Raw genomic sequence first — 12,696 nt, forward strand, 5'->3', positions numbered from 1 at the left:
TCATCACAGTTCATTCTGGGCTTCTGTGACCTGAGGGTGTCTGAAGCATTGGTTTTCGGTTAAAAATTGTCGGTGTTTGCCATATTAGCAGTGACCCAGTGCGATTATTCGGTGCAAGATCATCACCAGAAAGGAGAAGAGTTCTGTGTTTTCGGTTCCCGAGGACTTGTTGGATTAGCAGCAGCGTTCCCCCGGAGAGTGTTGTTCTGATCAAGGTGAGCGTGAGCTAAGGACTGAAAGGATCTCATGAGAATGGATTCTAAGAAGAACAATCAAGTGACCATCAAAAAACAAATGTATGGAGTCGGCGGTTTCCTAATTAATACAGTGAATTACGGAGCAATACTTTTATGAGATTGTAATGAATATGAAGTTTTTGAAGTTTGTGACAGCGTCTGAAAACAAAGGTGTGCTGAGCAGTGAACAGCACTATTTGTGCTTCGAGTAGTTATGCTGAAATTATTTTAAAATCCAGTGAATTTCAATTGCAATGCGAAATGTGGTTGCGTTTTAAACATCAGGATGACGTTTTTGAAAATTATGCAATGCATTCGAATGATAATCGACAATCTTTCGAAAATTGTTTCATCGAATTAATAAATTTTCATTTTGCTTTGCATCCATTTGAATTTCCGAACCCTTAACCCTTACTTAGTTAATTTCGGTTTCAAACTATTTGACTTTTTTAATTTTTAGTAAATTTTCCAATAACAAACATACCTTCCTGATCGGTTGGAACTCGCACCATTATAACCGGCTGCGACCTCACAAAATAGGATCAAAATTAAAAATTAAAAAAAAGTTGTTGGTTACGTAAAGGTTAAGCGTATAAGGAAAATTTCCATCCATTTTTGGATTACTCATCTGTCATCTAAGATAACTCCTCTTTTGTGCGAGAAGTGTTTATTCGAAGCGTGCTCAAGAATATCGGAAATTTTAAGGGATCGTCCTTCCAATAAATTTCGTAATCTCATATGATCTAGCAACCATTGGATAGTTTCCACACTGTTTTTGACTGGGCTACTACGATGACAGTCTCTTCGTTTTTTTTTCCATTTCACCGGAAAAATAGCCTCACTTCTCTAACGGTTCGAAGCTTTCCTTAAACTGTAGGGTGCATGGGACCCTACAGTTTAAGGATATGATTTACCCATTATATTTCCTGCAGTTATTCGTTCGCAACTAGACATCCTCTTTAACTCGATGATCTCTTCAATATTGAGATAGAGAGAATTAAGTACAGTCAAATTTCGCTCGTTGGGCTATGTTTAGGTGGGCTACGATTTAGTTGGGCTCCCGTTAGTTGGGCTGAAGCCCAATCGAAGTCAAACGTCATTTTCGACAGTGTTGTTTCTTGTTTGATGGGCTAAAGGATTTACTGCTAAAGGATTGTGATGATAATAAACAATCGGTGTATCCCTCAACCAATTTTCAGCTTGACAGCTCAGCCCAACTAACGAAAGTAAAGAGTTATGAATGCATGATTATAAAATCAATTTGAAACAACGTTTCTCAATTTATGCGTTGCTAAAAAAAAAACAAATTGATCTGAATTTAAAATCGTAATCAAGCACTTATTTCATAATTAATTTACATGAACTTGTAACTTGTAATTCCCATTTCAAATACATTGAATAGCAAGTTACAAGTACTTGTAGGTTTTACTGGGCAATAGGACCCAGGGCTAAGGTTAAATTAAAATTAAAATTTAAATTTAAATAGGTTGCAGAAATTTAGATAAATGTTCATTCAAATCTATTAAAAAGCCTTTGAATTTTAAAATTTCTGTTTACTTTCAAATCGATCCTTTTAACGAAATCAGTTATGACGAGCAATTGGGGCAGATTGAATGAATTGTTTTAAATTCCCACTAATATCCTTAAGTAATGTGGCGTTCCTGTACAGATTAGAAGCTTCAAGTGTTTTGGACTAATTTCAGCATTATTTTGGCGTTCTTCATAGGTAATTTGGAGATTTGAGGTCATTTCGACAAATTGACTTCATTGTTTACAAAAGCTTTGACTGTTTACTCTAGAAATGGCATGAGAAATTCTATTCACAAATTTTGTTTATTTTTATTTTTTTTATCTAGCTTGTTTATTTGGAAGGCTCAATCGCGTTAGCTTTACGGAGTCGATAATTCATTGTTCATTGTTTTTAACAAAATTCACATATTACCCAAGGTTAGAGGGGTACATTGTCGAAGGATAGGATCAGGGGAGAGGGCTTGAGGTGGGGTTTTGCTGTCTCATCAGAGCGTTGTCACCAGTTTGAACGGATTTACAACAGTTGATACGACTCTTTCTATTGTTGGCTTTCTATTCATTTTTTAGCGCTTTAAGCATGAAAATCGGACATCACTAGATGAATGTGAAACGTCATTTCAAATATAAGGCCGTTCATAAATAATGATACAATTTGAAAGGGACCGGGGCCAATCACAAATTACGTCTCCATGGTAACTGAAATAAACACGAGTGTTCACCGGTTGCTTTAAGGGCCAACACTCCCCGAAAAGCATAACCATCAAATCAGGCTATGCTGAGGATTTTTAAATGATTTAAGGCCTCCAGAAAAACAATTTCAGTTCCCATACCAAGCGTAAAAATACCCATATAAAAACTACCAGAAACCAGGTATGTTGTTTTAGCAAAAATGCAATGCATGGCCAGCTATTGGATAAAATCTTCTACACAAAAAACACACATCAAAGCGCAAACAAAGCTCTCATTCCTTTGGGAATGCATGATTCAATACGATAGTATTGTTAAATTTTTCACGAGCCTTTTTAGTGTTCAGTTTTAGTAAGCATTACCCCACTCTCCTGTCAAATTTTCACCAGTGCATGAACTCAATTCCATCGGTGCACTCGCCAATGGCACATTTTCAATATTTTCTCCCTCACTTAAAAATGGAGCTACAACTTTTTAAACTATTATACCAACTGACTTGAACTTTTCAGTGCTGATTGTAAGTTTCATGAAGGTCTGAGGGGTGCTTTATCTCGATTAATAGTGATGAGATCATCATGCTATCTATAACAATTTGCGCAATTTCAAATTTCCGCGGCCATGCAAGGACGTTCTTCCGTCATTGTTGGCAGGGGTCTACATTTTCGAAGTTCTAAAATTAACTCGAGGATTGGTTTTTTTTATACAACGTGTTTAACGCATTATTTCTATAATGCCCAGCTAGATCAGCTATCTACGTGATATGAAAATGAAAAATAAGCACGCTTAGAGCGTAGTTTTTTGCGTCTTTGCTTTGCTCACTCTTTTCAATGAAAGTAACGTCGATTTTCAAGTTGAAACGAAGCCTCATTCTGGCTTTCAATTCCTTTCACGGACACTGTGACACCTGCTCTGTCAATTTATTTAAAATGCTTTCTGTCCCGTTATATAAAGTTATTCTTTTTTAGATAAATATTTGTAATTTTCAAGTGTTCTCATGTCCGAGATGCTTTAAATATATACTTTAATTTTCCGCCAAATACGTCTTGAATCCTCGGTTGATGTGCTTCATGAAAGAGGAACTGATCACAATCGAGCGCTCTTTCACTCGTCCGCTTCACCGAAGTTTGAAAGAAACTCGAATGAAGCGATGGCAGAAAGAGAGACAAACGATTGAAAATTTGTTTGTAAACGCCGACTGAGGTGCTTGCTAGAATGATGCAAAGCTGCTCGAATACAACAGAAGACAGTCGCGTGTGACGCCAGGGGGACAACTCTATCCACGCTGCAGGGAAATATTTTGTTTTACTGTGGCTAGCCTTTGCGCACGCTGACTAGATAGAAAGAAGATTGATGATGATTCTGAAGATTTCCTGCAAAAGATGATGCCCAATGCAAGTAGATGCGAGAAATGAAAGATGATTTTTCGAAGATTGATTCACTAGTTTGCGATTTTTTGAGCATCTAGAATTGAGATTCAGATGTGTCGCCCTGATTGTGGATATTGAGTCATGGAACCAAACCATTTGTTCTGTCAAATATATATTTCAAAATATTGTGCAGCTTCTCAGAAATTACGCTTCAAATTTCCGGCTCATTTCTTTTACGCCAAAAAAAAACAGTATTTTCTATCACAATTAAAAAACTCAAAATACGTTTATAAATTTAACAAGGAATGAAACAAATATGTAAATTTTCAAGACAGCATTTTGTTTTGTTGATTAGAAACCAAGTCAAAAAAAAATAATAAAAAATTAATCAAATTTAAATTTAAAACCAACTTGTATTTGAATCATCAATTTAGTACTCTCTAAAGAATTTTCTCTGAAAATTAAAAATTATTTAGTATAATAGTTGAAAAGTTACAGCTGTTTTTGTATGTGTCACACCCTTTATGTCATATTTTGAGGCACTCACGCCAGCATTTCCAAATTCAAATTAAAGCTCGAACGCAATGACACCGGCAGTGGCAGCGGAAAAGGCTGATCTGAGTGAGCCTACTTGTCGGATAGAACAATAGTTAGTGGATAGGAAATGGAAATAGAAACTCAAAACAATTGTTCCCGAAAAGTATGAAAAAACAGCCATTGCATAAAGCTGGGTTTAGACAGGGCAAGTCAATTGATCAAGTCTGTTGAATTCAACTGACTTGAACGCGAATTGAACGTGTGAACCATGCCATTCAACTGACTTGATCAACTCACTTGAATTGAAAAAAAGTTGAACCAGGTTCAACTTTTCAAGCCAATTGAATTCAACTGAAATGCTCATTTGACTTGCCTAGTCTAAACCCAGCTTAAGAAACGATGGTACAAAATAGTCAAATTTGATTTTTTTTTTTATAATTACTTTATTTGTACAGGCTCAATCGAATAAACTTTACAGAGCCGAGTTATCCTTTGCATTATACATTATTACTGTCTTAAGTCAAATTTGATGCAACCGATCAGATCCGGATGCATGCGTAGTTACATGTAGTTATTATATATTATTATCGTTATCGTTATCGTTATTTTTTAATCACCCCTTCTCCATGAGAGTTTGGATACGGTCGTAGCGAATGGAAGTCGAAACAAACCCAGCAAAATGTAGTTCTTCTAGCAGAATGTCTTGAACACTAATGCTGGGTTTAGACTAGGCAAGTCAAATGATCAACTCAGTTGAATTCAATTGGCTTGAAAAGTTGAGCCTGGTTCAACTTTTTTCAATTCAAGTGAGTTGACCAAGTCAGTTGAATGGCATGGTTTACACGTTCAATTCGCGTTCAAGTCAGTTGAATTCAACTGACTTGATCAATTGACTTGCCCTGTCTAAACTCAGCTTAATGCAGCGTGTAAATTCATTAGAAGGTGACAGTTCTTACAGCAATACATTTCCAATTTTTATACAATACAAATACAGCTGGAGAGAACCATTGCCTGAATATTAAGGTCAAGAATGAGATGGGAAAACTTGTAACACGTAGAAATCGTCAAGTTGATAATAGATCATTACGCGGAATGGTTTAACCTCATTTTTTGACAGCTCAGGGATATTGTTTACAAGGTGTTAGAATTAAAAAAAGAGGAATTTGGCGTTGTCGTTTTTAAGATTGAGATCAAACTAGTAAATTTTCTCTTCTCAGGCTGTAAAAACTTCGATCCTGATCAGCAAACAAAAATTGATCACTTTATAAAGCAGTTTTGGCCAGCAATTTCACAAAACTAGACCAATAAATTACTATTTTTAAATTGAACGCACGCATTTTGACTATTTTTCCAGTAATTCTAGAAGATAAATCTCAAAATATTGATTTTTTACGAAGTTCGAGTGGTAGTAAACGTAAAATGCTCGAATGAAGTGGATAATTGAAGAATCAAAGTGGCGATTAACTCTCAGATGGCTAGTGATTGAAAAAGGTAATGATTTTTTTTTTCGTATTACTTTATTTGTACAGGCTCAATCGAATAGACTTTACAGAGCCGAGTTATTAATTGTGTTTTACATAATTAATGTCTTAAATCAAGAGTTAAAGGAATTGAACCGATGTAATGTAATGACGTTTTGTTATCTGTAAAATGGAGTTTGTTTTTAGTGCATCCTCGTTTTTGTAAATGTTGATTTGAAAACTATCTGAGTGTCGCAAATGTGGTGTGGTGAATCTGAGTATCACATGACCATTTTTAGCTTTGCTTGTATTCGCCAATCACCGAAAGAAGCTAACGCCAATCACCGAAAGAACAAACTTTCTGATCTGCTTCTTGAATCTGTTTTCATGCCGTCATCGTGTAATGATCTATTGCGAATGATTTAACCTTACTTTTTTGACTGTTGAAGATTGTTTACAAGGAGTTAATTTTTTAAACTAGCAAGCCATGCTATTTTAATAATTCTGTCAAATTTCCCCTAGAGGAAATTACTTCAACTGTAAAGCCTAGTATACAGATCGAAACGAAACGAAATTTGAAGCAAGCGAAAAATCATGAAATTTCGCTAGCGAAAAATGTTGTGAAAAAATGTTTGTGGAACATTTTCTAGTTTCCTTTTTCCGCAGTTTACAGTTCATGTGAAATGAAATCGATCAGTTTACACCTCCGGTGAAGTGAAAATCTGACAGATACGCTCTTTCTCGAAACGTCAACTTTTCGCTTAGCTGCTGCTGCGCGAAAAAAATATAAACGTAAGCGAAAAAGATACGATCCACAAAATTAGATTTCACTGGATCGTATCTGTTTACAGTTCAAAGCGAAGTGAAATATTTGTCACTTGCGTTTTTCACGCAGGTGAAAAATTTAGTATTTTGTATGAGATTTTCGCTTCGCTTAGAACTCTATACAGGCCTTAACGCTTTAATTCTGATCATTTTTAGAGTACAAAACATAAAAGATAAAATCAATACAAACAAACACTGTGAACTATCAAAATTGCATTGTTGACATCATTCACTCGTTGGGGATTTTCTCGTTTGGCTGCTTTTTAGGCTGTGTTCCATTTGGAAAATTTTCACTTAAATTTTACACTTCGAAAATAAATTAAGATGTTCAAAAATTCCTCTGTTGTTGATCGGTCGATTTTTGAGAAATTGATTCCTTGTCCGTCAGAAATAAGTCTGCTGGAATAGCAGGTTTATTTGAAAATTTTCCATCTGTCAAATTTAAGTGAAAATTCTCCAAATAGAACACAGCCTTAGTTGGGAATGCACTCGGTCGGTCGTTTCCCAACTAAAAATATGACCGTCTGAAAGTTGTGTCAAACTAGCGCTGACATTTCGCTATTGACCCGTTCCAAGCAAAATAGCGAATGAAAATTTTAATTCTTGAATCGACCTTCTCCGATTTGTATTAAACTTTGCGTAATTGTTTGTTAAAGGGAAATGATTCACATTTTTGTTAAAGTTCGTACGCGATTTTCAGAGTTGGTTGGAAATGCTATCTAACATGAAGCTTTAGTGTGATAATTTATTAGCTAGAGAATGGTCTTAGAAGAGGGTAGGTAGATAGTTCCGTTAGAGTATGGAATAGAAGCTGAAAATGAGCGAAGGGCCATTAATGCGACAGTGCAAGTCAAACGTCTTTACCTAACTCGTACGATGTACATGATTTGTTTACGTTTGGAACCAATTTCATACAGTAGGCTGATTTGACAGCATGTCCTCCTCCAGTTCTAAACAACGCCAACAGTCAACGATTGGGATTCATTAGTTGGGATGAGCTTGCGTCCCAACCACCGAATGATGACCACAGTGTTGGGAAAATATCAAAAAATCAAATCTCACCAATGCCCAAGATCAAGCTTGATTTTCGTATACAAAAATCAGCAAGCATACAGCTGTGGTTGATTTTGCAAGCTGTGATATCGCAGCTCGGAATATCAAGCTAACGAAACTCACCAGCTGCAAATCTCAACAAACTGTGGTGAGATTGAGTTTAATGATTTTTGCTTTAAACCCGAATGCAACCGAAACTTCCAAACGGCTGACAGCAGTCACTTCGTGTCTGCCATGGGTGAACAGTAAAAAGAGATAGCAAACTATGCTTTCTCTTTCTAAGAAAACGATGTGCAACGGAATGAATTTTTGTGTCTAGTCAACTCTCCGCTTGAGTTTTGCACGTTGTGAATAGTCTCGCAATATCAAAGGAGCTTGTAAAATCAATATCAAGCATGATATTTTGCTCCAATATCACGCGTGATATTGAGAGCGCATGAGAGCGGAAAAATATAATTTGATTGATGATTTTGCCAACACTGGATGACCATATTGGTTGCATTTTACAACCTGTTATGCCTCTATAGAAAATGCAGGAAAGATTTCGTTTTGCTGTCGATTAGATGCACTCGCGATGAGTAAATGAATAGAAGTTTGATGAAGATTCTGTGAAGTTCCTGCAACGCGATGCGAGAAGATGGATTTAGTTACGTGAAATGAATGGAATTTTTGGCCATCTTAGGATTGAGATTTAGATTTGTCGTCGCCCTAGCTTCAAAGTGATTTCAAGTTACCGATGAAAGAACAGCTGTTTAACACACATTCAAAAGGGTGCCGAATAGAAATAGGCAGCCAACAAAAGTCACATTCACCTGAGATGTTCGAAGCAAAGTTGTTTAAAATGAGTTGTTTTTCAATGGTTAGAACTCATCAACTACCCCAATGGCTTGAAAATCAAAATATTGTCTAAAATAAATGGAAATCCTTTTCCGAAGACACACTATATACCTTAAACTAATTATTCAGACGCAAACAATTTATTCCACATAAATACGGCTTCTGGACCATTGTGCAATGATCTGCATGTCGGACAGGGAGAAATCGAAAGCAAAATCTGAGGTCGGCGAAATTAAAATCACTCAAATCTAAATTGCGAACAATTTCGGAACATCTCCAGAGAACCTTATTTCCGTCAATTTAGAAGATACTCTTGCTTCCTGGCTTTGTTCATCTTACAGAAAGCCTATGGATGCTCCTCTAACATCTCTGATCACGCCTTCCTTCGGAAGGAAAGTAAAGCCGTTGGTCCCCGGTTCATGAGTTGATGGGTCGATAGGTAGGATCCAGGTGTGGGAGCTGCCTCCCTGGCGTCGGTATCATTGGTGCTCAGCACGGAAAACAAGATCGACGGAAAACAAATCAAGAAGAGAATCGAACACGTCACCTTCGGCTTGATCATGCCGTGCCCGAACTGACTGGAGTAGAAAGTCCGGTGTTTCGACTGGCGGTTGACTGAAATTGCACGAATACTCGATTAATTTGTGAATATGTTTTTTTTTTTAATTTAATCTTTAAACTATTGATTGCATGAATCAATATTGTAACTCTACCACGGTAGAAAGCGAGTCAAATTAACGGACATAAGACCTAATTATAAAAGGACTCCAGAATAGTATCACAAATCATCTGCCATTTCTATGAAGGTTGTCAAACCTGTCGAAACTGCTGTTTTCGATTTTCGTAATGAGGCACCTGGACAGCTGTCAAGCTGTCACGCTGCAGCCGGAAAATATGGCGACAGAGTACATACCGATTGAATAGAGGTTCACAGTAATCAGAAGGATTCGGAATTTAGACTCAAGGCCTTCAAAGTATACCGTAATGCACCGAAATCCGGACACTTATTCCATAAATCCGAACAGTTTTCAAAGTTGATTTTCAATGCCTATCATGCTAAAAAAAGCACGCACATGACTTTATTCCATCGTCCAGATTCATCATGTTGCAAAATAAACGTAATAATTAATTAAACATTAATTGGAAAGGATCGTTAGGAGCGATTTAGAAGGGGACAGAGGATCACGCCAATTCCCCGATGTTACCGTTTTGAGGATAGAGGACGGGCTCATCCCCCTCTTAGAAGGGCGTCCTTCTGTTCGATGGCTTGTTCTGTATCTAATTGGGCAAAGATGGATGAAGATTTTTCACTTTCTTCGCAGCATTTCGCTTATGAAACTTGATCAAGCCGTACAATGAAGATTACCCACTATCTGGTGCGTGCGATATTCCAATCGTGCTCAGTTAGTTTAGTAAGCTTTCTTTATAGAAGAGGTTTTCAGCCTTTGGCTCAGTAACCTCACAGCTGGATCTTGAATGTTGATCTCGACCGTCGGTGTCATCAGAAGCTGATATCAACGGAACACGTCACAACTCAAAATAACCTACCCATTATTCCGTAATCGCCACTCAATGTCGCAACCTTCGTCAATGGGAGTAACAGCTGTTCGGATAAATTAAGTCCTCAATCACACAGGGACAGGAATTACCGGTTCACCGGAATCAACTATACCCACTAGTGAAAGTATCAACTTGTCAAATCAGTCACTCGGGTTGGCCCAGTTTCACCGCTGACAAATGATTCCATTTTCCAACCAATTTGCAGTTGCAACTGGATCTATCGGGCGGGTCTGAAGCCATAATGGATGCAACAGTGGACATTTTTTTTTATATCTCTCTCTCTCTCTCTCTCTCTCTCTTCATTCGGTTCAGAGCCTCTTGGGTCCTAAGGCCATACCAAAGTCGCCCTTTTTTATATGCTCTCGGGCAGGTAAGACCCATTATCGGTTATATAACCTGCTAATAGTCACGTTACCGTCATCGGGTAGCCAGCGTGGTAGCCAGCGGATGATTGACATGTTAGAGTCCACGCGCGATCTCGTTGACGCGAGAACTAGGGTGAATTTTCTGCCAAGACCAGTTGAAGTCCACGCCTCGCCTGTGCAAAAGTATAAGCATTCCAGTTCCAATCATACGTGTGTGTGTGGGAAAATGGCAACGGAAAAGCAACGGCACTGCAGAGTGATTGTTATGATTTATTGACTTATAAACCGCGCAAGAGTTAGGAGTTAATAAGTATTTGCTTCTTGGAGCACGGTCGTGGTCTTTCTCTGATCGGACAATTTCTCTTGGCCGCGCTTGTTTGGTGCCAAAGGAGCGTGTGCGAAGCACTTTACTGGTGTCCCAATTACAACCGTAATGAATTGGAAGGTTGTAGATATTTTGATTAATGTATCATGTTGGACATGCTGGGCTGTCGGATGTTATCCAACTACAAAGTTGAACCTGTGCGTTGAAGCTCGGAGATGGAATTGAAATGCACCTTTCAAATGCCTGACCGTCGTCAAGAACCTCTCCTAATTGAAGACAACATTCTTCATCTCGATCTGCGCAGAGAGTGATCCAATTACCGATCTGCCACTCCATTAGGCCTTTTTTGGAACCGGTCGCGTTTTAAGTCGGCCATGTCGGTTAGAACGCAACCTTCGATATTTCAGCAGAGACCCACACTCGCGGGTGATCAAAGAAATCCGACGGTCGTGTCCTGTCGAGGACGATCGCACTTTCACGCGTGATCCAAAGCCAGAACGTGTTTCCATTTTCTTCAATGAATGCAGTGAGAAAAAAATGCCCTTGCAAAACGCAAAGTGAAACCCAAAATGAACCACACAAAATTTACCGGTATGACCACAATGCTGCAACGTGCTGCAGTGGGCTCCGAAGGCCACCCCTGATGGGATCGATTGCGAGTAGGTTCGATGGAGTTTATCTGCCTGGTGTCTTTCGGCTGACAGGCCGACAATTCGGGATGCAATTTATTTTTATCGCACTACAAGGACTGGAAGGCGATTTTCGAAGGGGTTTGTTCAACTTATCCGGTTGTGTTTTACTTTTAAGTGGCAATCCATAAACATGTCATGGCTTGTTTTTGGAACTGTGGGAAGGTTGTCGCCGAAAGGGAATGACTCACAACATTCGTTTAATTGAATCTTAAGTGGTAATCAGTGTAATATACCCATTGCATTGAATTTAATGAAAGGTTTTTCTCAATCATTAAGGCAATATTGTTTAACATGATGTCACGAACAAAAGCAACCAATTGTTGCTGTTGTTGTTGTTGTTATGCAAACTGTTACACTGAGACAAAATTATACAGAAACCAATTGGATCTAAGCGAAGCTGTTATAAAACCGCGATCATTATCGACCGATAGCCAATTTAAAACAATCGATGACCGATGGGCTGCAATTTGAAATCTAATCAGGTACTCAATCCTCTTTGACACAGCTGTTTTACCATCGATCGTCCCATTCGTCATATCCAGTGGCTGCGCGTTTCAAAAAACCACATCCATCCACCTAATTAGACCATCTATACTCTGGTGAGCATGACAACAAAACCCGAACAAAAGAAGCAAACACGCTCGAGGGGTGGAACGATGGCCCATTGACGGTGAAATTTATGGCTGCTGGTTGAACCTTTTTCGGTGATGTGGTTTGAAATTAAATTTCACATTTGTTTTATTTATTCCCCCCTCGAAACAAAAGCAAATCGCAGCAAACCGGTCCAAAAACCGTGCTCAAGGCGTGATTGTTTTAATTTTTGAAATGACTTCTTTCGCTTGTTTTCAAGATTATTATGTCACTCCGGCGCGTATGGGTTTTTTACGAGGCCTTACAGATTAAAACACTTTCATGTTAAGAGGTTAATTTATCGCAGCTAGCGTTGAAAATTGATTGTCTCTCAAACGGAGGGGGGGGGGGCTTACGAAAGAGGTTGTTTTGATTTTTGCAAATTCATATATCTTATCTTTTCACCACGCACTTCAAATGGTTTGTCTGGACGGTACAATGGTTTTTGGGCGTGAAAACCATCGCTGTGAGCAATGTAGGGTGATAAGAGCGGATGACATCAATCCATCAATTTGACCGAGCGAAAAGATGCTGCACTTTTGGCGACTGTTGCGCAATGCGCTGGACATTATTGAGTTATCAGCGCGTGTAT

General features: G+C 38.3%; 1 protein-coding gene across 1 annotated transcript in view; it reads left to right on the forward strand.

The window, feature by feature from the left end:
• Positions 1-12,696, forward strand: part of LOC135704701 (peroxidase) — a 223,086-nt gene that overhangs the window by 140,197 nt on the left and 70,193 nt on the right. Inside the window, exon 2 of the mRNA XM_065226183.1 lies at positions 185-215. The gene's annotated coding sequence lies outside the window, so the exon portion shown is untranslated. The remainder of the gene's footprint in view (positions 1-184; positions 216-12,696) is intronic.

Source organism: Ochlerotatus camptorhynchus, unplaced genomic scaffold (genome assembly GCF_037179485.1).
Source record: "Ochlerotatus camptorhynchus isolate MF236.1 unplaced genomic scaffold, CSIRO-AGI_Acam_v1.1 ptg000246l, whole genome shotgun sequence".
In the NCBI taxonomy this organism is placed as follows: Eukaryota; Metazoa; Arthropoda; class Insecta; order Diptera; family Culicidae; genus Ochlerotatus; species Ochlerotatus camptorhynchus.